General features: G+C 50.0%; 1 pseudogene; it reads left to right on the top strand.

The window, feature by feature from the left end:
• Positions 1-1557: 1557 nt before the first annotated feature.
• LOC144098181 (uncharacterized) lies at positions 1558-8418 on the top strand (annotated as a pseudogene).
• The last annotated feature ends 1429 nt before the right edge of the window (positions 8419-9847 follow it).

Raw genomic sequence — 9847 nt, 5'->3', positions numbered from 1 at the left:
CGGTACTGGTGCCCACCAAAAGCCCTCACTGATCCGGTGGTTCCCGGTCGAGGCAGTGTAGATATCCCTTACTCGGACCCGCGGACTTAGCGTTGCGGCACCGGTTGAACACCGGAAGCCCTCGTTTCTTCCACGGCCCCCCGATCAGCTCCCCTAATCGTTCACGGCAGCGTCCCGCTGCGTTAGTATTTTATACCCCTGCTGTCGGACCCTCAAGAAAGGTGTTGGAATTAATAGCCAAACCCCCCGGTTCGGTTATCTGAATTCTACGACTCTCCGTCGCAACCAAGGGTGTACCCATCCTACTCGCGACAAAGTGGTGGTGGTGCTGGGTGACTCAACCTGTACCATGGATGAAAAAAAAAATCGCGAACGCAGCAATGTCGCGACCAGCGGAAGCACACTGAGGGAAGCCTGAGTCCGCCACGAATCAACCCGAACGAAAAATGGCAAGACGAGTCGGAAAATCAACCGAGGTCTCTAAATGAGCGACCGGCTGTTCGAAATTTCGACCACGGCTAAAGGGGCATCAGATTAAAAAAGCACCGTAAAATTAATGACAAAAGGTTGTATCGAGCGCGTTCTGCGTACCCGCACAATCAAGATCGCTATGGACGGCAGCACTGATACCGATCAGCAGCAAGGGAGGCTTTATGGTCCCCCTCCGCGTTTTTCCGCAAAAACTGATGAGGATGAGGCCCGCCGGTGGTACAGACCCGTGCTACGGGAATCGCCAACACGACAGCTCGAAACATGGGACCAGCGGAAGCAGGCCCTCCGCGACAGTTTTTCCGGAGAAGATGTTAGGGACTGGGCTTTCATCCAGCTACAAGGGAGGCGACAGCAGCCCGGTGAAACGCCTCGAGAGTATGTGGCGAGCGTACTGCACCTTTGTGCTCGGGCCAGCACATCCATGACAGATTCCGAAAAAGTGCGCTGCCTGTCGCGAGGGCTGCGGCCAGAAATGATGGAAAGGGTAGCCATATCCAACCCAAAAACACCGGCCGAGTTCCTGCAGCACTTGCAACGCCTAACACACGTAGGCGATATGGCACGACACGCCATGGCAGCCATGACAACTCATCCCCTCCAAAGCTTTGCAGCGGCCTCGCCGTTTCTACCAGCGGCGCCCAATGATTCAAGAACCACTGCTCCTGAACACAACTGGGGTTTGCCTCCGAGTCATGAGGCATCGACTGCACGAGTCATAACGGCCGAAATGTTTGACGCCCTACAAGAGAGCGTGAAGGCCCTCACCAGTGCCGTCGAACAGTTAGCCCGACCTACACCACGCAGGTTTCCAGGAGGACAGTCGCGAAATCAGACGGGACAGGTTCAATGCTACCGATGTGGCCTGTCGGGACATATAATGCGGCAGTGTAACGTGCCGTCAGAGCCCACAGTGCTACAAGGCTCCCAGTCATCGGGAAACTAGTACCGCGGGGTCCTCGAGTTCGCCCCGAGACAAAAAAAGGTAACTCCTCAGGAGAGGCTAGCTACGCACACCGGTCGCATCTCATCACCCGCCCCGTGTCAGTAAAAGACCAGGAGGCCACAATGATAGTGGACACAGGCGCCTCTGTGAATATCGGCTCGCAGCGCTTCATATCCAGGATAGGTGCAGAAGTAAGCGGAACCAAGGGAACACTCAGGAACGTCAACGGAAAGCTCGTCAGCGCCGCAGGCGAAGTGACACTTAATGTGGGTATTGGACCGGTCGAGCTGCAAGAATGCTTCTTAGTGCTGGATACACTGCCCTACGACCTCTTAGGTGGAGTGCCTCTGTGTGGAAACTCGGAAATGGTGATCAGTTTCCCAATGCGAACAGTCACTCTGCGAGGACATAGCATGAAGCTCCGGCTGGACGACCTCGACACAGATATGGTGAACCCGGAAGACGTCTACTGCCAGCAACATACGCAGATCCCGCCATCCACTGAGGTCCTTGTTCCTGTCACTGTCCGCAGAAACGGGGCATGCCTTGTAGAACCCCTTAGCCAAATAGGCCCCATCCAAAGATATCCCGAGCTCTATCTGACGTGCAGGATCGCACGACATATATCCGCGTCGTTAATCCAGGATCGACCACCATGAATGTTGTCAAGGGTACAGCACTCGGGAAGACGACACCTCTCCTGAACGTCGACATCTGCGTAAGACCCCCCGTCATCAGTGGGTCCGGAGTAAATGAAGTCCAGTACGGCAGCCAGTTAGACAAAGATTGGCGTCAGAAGTTCCAGTCGCTGTTGGAAGAATATGAACACCTCTTCGCCAATCCAGCCGCGAGCCTCGGCCATACAGACGTGGTCGAGCGTGAGATCAACACTGGCGACGCAAGACCTGTTCGGCGGAATCCGTATCGAGCTCTGTGACGGAAAGGCAAAGAATTCAGGAGCAGGTGACGGATATGTTAGCAAAGGGGGTCATAAGAGAATCCCGCAGTCCTTGGTCGACCCCGGTGGTTCTCGTTTGCAAGCGGGATGGAGCTTGGAGCTTCTGCGTGGACTATAGGAAGCTCAATGCAGTAACTAAGAAGGACGTACATCCGCTTCCTCGAGTAGACGATGTCGTTGATACACTGCAAGGCTCCGATTTCTTCACAACATTGGACATGGCGTCTGGGTTCCCATCCAGGAGGCTGACAAGGAGAAAACCGCCTTTTCCACGGGGCACGGACTCTACGAGTTCAATGTTGTCCCCATTGGCCTCTGTAATGCTCCTGCCACATTTCAACGCATGATTAACAGGGTGTTAACGTGCCAGCTGTCTTGCATACCTTGACGACATCATTGTCTTCTCTAAGACCGCTGACGACCACTTAAGGGACCTCAGAGGTGTGCTTGGCGCACTGGATTCAGCGGGCCTCCGCCTACAGACCAGAAAGTGCCACATCGTGGCAAACAATATTAAGTACCTTGGCCACATAATCAATGGACAGTCGGCAAGACCCGACCCCAGCAACGTCCATGCGACCGAGCAAGCGATGGCACCAAAGAACGTGAAACAAGTACGGAGCTTCCTTGGCCTTTGTAACTACTATAGACATTTTGTGAAAGATTTTGCTTGCATCTCGCGGCCACTCACGGAACTCACCAAAACAGGTAAAGCCTGGGAATGGAGCGGCGAATGCCAAAATGCATTCGAAGAGCTCAAGCAGCGCCTTACCAGTTCACCGGTGCTACAGCCTTTTAATCCCGAATTGCCGGTTGAGGTCCACACCGACGCCGGCGGGTATGGGATCGGAGCAGTCCTTGTGCAGAAGAACGGCACAAAAGAGTTCGTGGTCAGTTACGCCAGCCGACATCTACATAAGGCAGAAAAGAGCCAGAGCGCCACCGAACAGGAATGCCTCGCCGTAGTATTTGCGGTTAGACAGTTTCGACCGTATCTATTTGGGATTCCATTTACTGTCGTCACCGACCAGGCCAGTCTGACATGGCTCATGACAACCAAAAATCCGAGCGGCCGCCTCACGCGATGGAGCTTACTTCTCCAGGAGTTCAACGTCAGCCTCAAACATCGGCCAGGTATCAAGAACTCGAACGCAGACGCTCTCTCTCGCCTCCCACATAATGCAGATGATACCACCCGTCCCTGTGAAGATATGCCGCTTTTCCTTGCGGACGAACAGAGGCAAAGGACAATTAAACTGCAAGAGGAGAACTACTTCTTAAAGCCAATTATCGACCACCTGAAAAGCCCGGAAGAGCCGGTGCAGAGAAGAATCCGCCGGACAGCTAGAGCCTTCAGCCTACAAGACGGGGTGTTATTCAGAAGAGCCAAAGGTTTCAGGGAAGGCAGACTGGCCTTAGCCATCCCAAAATCACTACGCCGAGAAATTTTGGCGTCCTGTCACGACGACATAACAGCAGGGCACCTAGGCATGAAGAGAACTCTGGAGAAAATCAGCCAGCGCTACTTTTGGCCAAAAATGTTCTCCGAGATAACGAGATACGTTCTGTCGTGCCCAGACTGCCAGACGTGTAAGACCCCACCGACTAAACCATCCGGCCTGTTGCAGCGCGTGCCACCCGCTCGGCGCCCTTTTCAGCGGCTTGGGATGGATTTCTTGGGCCCCCTGACGCCCTACTCGGGCGGAAACCGGCATGTGATTCTACTGATTGACTATCACACTAAGTGGGCGGAAACTGTCGTCGTCCCGGAAGCAACAGCTGCAAACGCCGCGAAGGCTTTCCTGGAAACAGTGGTTCTACGGCACGGAGCGCCAGAGCAAGTAATCACAGATCGAGGACAACATTTTGTGGCCGATATGATGGAAGAGCTGTTCCGTCTCACTCACACGAACCACACGCGCACAACGTCGTATCACCCTCAAACAAACGGCCTTTGCGAGCGCTTCAACCGGACACTCGCCGAGATGATCAGCCAATACGTCTCGTCCGATCACCGCGACTGGGACCAATTCCTCCCCTTCGTGACGTTCGCATACAACTCATCCGTGCAAGAGACGATTGGTTATTCTCCCTTTTTTTGCTATACGGCCACGAGCCAACACTGCCGAATGATTCGGCCCTAGGGGCAGTCCCTGCACACTAAACACGAATGACACGAGATGGGAGGTTTACCCGTGTTCGTCCGCTTTAGAACACCGCATCGCCAGACGAGAACACCGGTCAAACGGTGCACGGAGCGCCAGAGCAAGTAATCACAGATCGAGGACAACATTTTGTGGCCGATATGATGGAACAGCTGTTCCGTCTCACTCACACGAACCACACGCGCACAACGTCGTATCACCCTCAAACAAACGGCCTTTGCGAGAGCTTCAACCGGACACTCGCCGAGATGATCAGCCAATACGTCTCGTCCGATCACCGCGACTGGGACCAATTCCTCCCCTTCGTGACGTTCGCATACAACTCATCCGTGCAAGAGACGATTGGTTATTCTCCCTTTTTTTGCTATACGGCCACGAGCCAACACTGCCGATTGATGCGGCCCTAGGGGCAGTCCCTGCACACTAAACACGAATTACACGGGATGGGAGGTTTACCCGTGTTCGTCCACTTTAAAACACCGCATCGCCAGACGAGAACACCGGTAAAACGGTGCACATGATATCATAAACACCGAAGCAACACCAGCTAGAACTGACGGTATGCTAACGAGGTCCGCAATCGTTCTTCAGCCGTCTCTAACGGAGTGGTTGTCACCATTCGGAACCTTCCGAACGGTGTAGAAAAAAACACCGTACGGCAACTGAGACGGAGCGAGGTCGACTTCCTGCTGCTGTTCAAAAGAACGCGTCATTGGAACTGTGTACTTTTATCTCTTTCGCTTAGTTCCGGAACGAAGCAGCAAGTTTTGGTTTCGGTCGAGATGCAATCGACAGCAGGCGGCGCAAAGGATCAGAAGACGGCGAGAGAGTCGTGACTTGTGAGTGCGGACGCTGTGACCGAAGTGGCGTAGGCGCTAGGCCTAGCAGCGCCAGCGGGGCCGTCTCTGATTGCGTCGCAGAATGCACCTTTTCGGAAATCGCAGCGCCGCGAAAAAAACCTATCGGGCGCGCGACGCATTATTGGAAAAGTGAGCGAGCACTGATCGACCGGCCATCTTTCCTGTCTCCTGCGTTTGCATAGCTGTGGTGTGTGTGTGTGTGTGTGTGTGTGTGTGCGTACTTCGTTTGGTTTGAGATTTCGTGTATTTTTTGGTGGTGGGTGGTTGCAGGTGCGCTATATTAAGTGTTACGTGCCTGTTGGTCACTTAGTGACCGCAGCTGCTACTGCACGCGATGTCGTCGAAGTGCCGAGGCGGTGGTCAGACTTGTGTGCCTGGTTGCGACAGCAACACGCTGAGAGACAAGAACGTTTCATTTCATGCGTTCCCTGCAAATGAAAAAGAAAAAAGGAGTGGGTGAGAAGAATCAACCGCCAGGGAAGTGCTGGTCGCTTCTCTTTGTGGCAATCTCCTTAACACCACCGGATATGCGGAGCCCACTTCAACGCAAGTGGACGCCGTCGTTATATGGACCGGCTGCCAACAATTTTCCCCCATAAAGTCATTAATCAACTATCTCCTTCCTTTAATACCGGTAAGTATATATATATTCAGACGGTTATTGCATATTATCATAACTTCCAAATCCTTTCCAGTCGCGAAACGCAAGAATACGAGCTCCAAAACTGCCTCTGCCAGACCGGTGCTCCTTCTGAACGAGTTGGAGATCGGCTGCGTACTTGACGTGCCCCAATGCGATCAAAGTAAGCGATGCTTTAACTGTGCCATCTTTTTTCTGTTGCTTCGGCTTTGTGTGTACGCATTTTCATGAAAGCGTTTTGTACGCAGACAGCGACGCAGTTTCCAAGGAGCCCACCCAGCTGACCTTCGGTGCACCGGCTTCGCCTTGCACGGAAACGGAAGGTTAGTGCTGGTTAAAAATAGTCGCTTTCTTCATTCCACTATGAAAACTTATTTTCCGCTTTTAACGGACCCCTATCGCGCCCACTGATACCGGGGTCCACGGGTGTTGTGGCAACCGGTACATTAATAGCGAGCGGCTTCTTCATCCAGTGAAAACTGACAAAACTTTTTCCCGCGAAGCCAGTTTTCCGCGAGCTTTTGCAGCTAGCCATGGGACGTCTGCATGATAGGTTGCATGTTAGGAGTGGCAGAACCTCATGTGTTCTGTGACATAAATGACATCAGTGATTTCTACCGTGCATATGTTACCACTTCAGCGAGTTTTATGATAAACGCGGTACCTATCCACCAGTGCACGCATTGTGAAACTTACCCATTTCATTTCTTTTTCCTCGACATTATTCCCTTCACCCCAGCTTGGAGAAATGTCACAAAAGTCAGGCTATCAAAATGTAGTGCAAATTTGGCGGACCTCTTGGGTGCATGACACCTAGTATTTATGTATTTTGGTTCACTACGGATACGGTCATGCACCATGATTGGCGATTCCACACCAGTACGCTGGTAGCACAAGCTGCAACGTCGTCGAACTGCATGCTCAGGAGGGGAAACAAACAGCTCATGAGGTTTAGAAGTATAACTGGATAGTATTGATCTGGGTTTGCTGGTTGGTAAGCTGCTTGCACAGGTGGATCAGTGGAGTGAAAGAGAGTTGGGCTGTATGGCTTCGTCATCCTGGTTCTTTGTTGTCTGTATATCAATGTAAGCCGAGAGCAAAGGTTCAGAACACCCATTGTGGGATGAAGTGACTATTTCAAACCTGAAATCTGCATTAAAACAGGGCCTAACTGGTCGAAAATCATTAAACAGTTCATTTTTTTTAGGTGCCCACCCCTCATACTCTATGGGGCCTCCAGACGCAGCATCTGATGCCGCACTAAGAAAAGTCGCCCACCTTCTCGAACACTGCGAAAAACTCGAGCATGAAAATAGCTTGCTCCGCAAAGACAAATCTGAGCTCCAGAAAGAGGTCGAGGATCTGAAGTCTCAGTTGCACGATGTGAAAGTTGAGGCACTCAAAGAGAAACTAAAACTAAAAGATTGTGTCTCCAAAGTTTGCGATTTCGTTTCAGATGAGAAACGACTCGTGTTTTATACGGGCTTCAACTCCATCAAAAAATTTGATGCGTTCGTTGAACATGTTGAATGCATGTACCAGGCACTGAAAACGGGTGCTGGCAGGCCACCAGCACTGACAATGAGAAAACAGCTTATTGCAGTGCTTTGCAGGCTCAGAGTTGGCTTGCTAGAGCAGGATTTGGCATATCGCCTGAAAGTGTCTGTGGCGACCGTGAGTGCTATGTACTCATTTTGGGTTAATATTTTGTATGAAATGCTAATCCAGGTACCAATGTGGCCATCACGTAACACAGTGGACCTGTTCATGCCAGACAATTTTAAAGAATTGTACCCATCTACACGCATTGTACTGGACTGCACAGAAATTTTTATCGAGAACCCGTCTGACTACAAAACACAAAGCGACACTTTCAGCTCGTATAAAGGACATAACACCGCAAAAGGGCTCAATGGCATCACTCCAAACGGCTTCGTTTTTTTCGTGTCTAATCTTGCTCCTGGAAGACTTTCTGATCGAGAAATCACAAGACACAGTGGCCTGTATGAGTTGCTCGAGAAAGGGGACAGTGTAATGGCGGATAGAGGATTCCTCATTGAAGATGACCTCGTCAGCTTGGAGTCAAATTAAACATGCCACCTATGTTGAATGGCCGCACGCAGTCGTCACTGGCAGATGAGTTAGTAACACGGCAGATAGCCAGTTTGCGAATCCATGTTGAGCGTGTCATCAGGGAAGTTAAAAACTTCAGGATACTCCGTGCTGTCTTTCCTAATGTTATGGCAGAGAAGCTGAACAAGATATGGAAAATTTGTTATCTCAATAATTTCATGCATTCTAAACCGATGAGCGATGGTGGCGTTTTTTATGTTTTGTATGTTGTGCATGGTCTACTGTAACGCAGGGGTGCTCAAACTTTTTCTTTCTCAGTTGAAGAAAGACCATCTTTATTTGGCTAAAATGCAGTCGGCTTCTAACAAGTTTCATTTATGTTTTGGCCAGCTTCGGTCACGGAGCCTGTCTTGGAAAGATTTGCTTTATGGGGGTTTAACGTCCCAAAGCGACTGAGGCTATGAGGGACCCCGTAGAGAAGGGCTCAGGAGATTTCGACCACCTGGGGTTCTTTAACATGCACTGCCATTGCACAGTACATGAGCCTCTAGAATTTTGCCTCCATCGAAATTCGACCGCTGCGGCTGAGACTTCAAAAGGTACTGGCCGACATATTTAAAAGGGGTACGCAAACTGCACAGCACCGGAACAAATACTTAAATTCAGTTATGACTGGCTGTATAGTAAGATAGCAGTAAGCAGCTACAGCATTAGTCTCAAAATTCTTGGCTAAGGCGGATGAAGACATGCATAAACATAGGTGCTTGGGGAATCTAGGAAGTCCTCCAAGAAACCAGAGAATTCTACAAAACGCAGTTTGAGAATCCCTGCTCCAGTGCAAGGCATTGAACTTACGTTAAAGTACACTACTTCATGCACAGCAGACTAGAGCAGCATTTCTTGCTCTGCTGAAGTCTGAAGTCACTGTACAGGCTACATAGGGCTGCAATATCTTATTTCTGTGTCAGTGTTGAGCAAATGAGTTCAGCATAGAATGTGGCAGTACTAAATCCGAGTCATGACTTGAAACCAAATCACCAGTCTCATTGCTGAACTACACAGACAAGATGGAAAGTTGCTGTTTGTAGCCATTGTCTTTTCTACCACAGATTGTCTTTCCTAACTTTTTGGAATGAAATCTGTAAAGTGAATTTCACTTTGTCATTTTGACATGTGTTAGTGACGCGCTCCTATTTTTCAAAAAATTGTGATATGTATATGTATTGTATATTTGTATATATGTGTACTGTATATGTAAAAAATTTGTATATGTATGCGAGTATTTCATGCCAATGAAATTTGACAGCTTTATTACCAACTCTTATGTAATGTCCTGCATGGAACCCTTGAGAACGAACTTATATGAATTAATGCTATCGCACTCAATATCAGCTGCAGTACTCTAGATGCGGCAGGTTTGAGCTTGGTCGTCAGAAGCAGTGCGAGCCAAGTGCTGCTCGGAACTTGTGCATTAACCCCTCAGAGCAGAGTTCAAAGTATGCTGAATGTGCACTTTGGGCGCTCTCTATGACTAAACATTGATTTACTGTAAAGCATAAGCCTTCGTTGGTTCACTCCACGTATATTACAAGTCGTATTAAGTGAAAGAGTACCTAGACTACGGAGAACACACTTGTCATTTTGCAAAAATTTTGCTTGCAACTTTCAATGTGGTTTCCTTACAGAGACCAATGTGAGGTCACTATTATCATTAAG

This window comes from Amblyomma americanum, chromosome 7 (assembly GCF_052857255.1).
Source record: "Amblyomma americanum isolate KBUSLIRL-KWMA chromosome 7, ASM5285725v1, whole genome shotgun sequence".
In the NCBI taxonomy this organism is placed as follows: Eukaryota; Metazoa; Arthropoda; class Arachnida; order Ixodida; family Ixodidae; genus Amblyomma; species Amblyomma americanum.
The sequence above is the reverse complement of the archived record's forward strand: the minus strand, read 5'-3'. Positions and strand labels throughout refer to the sequence as shown.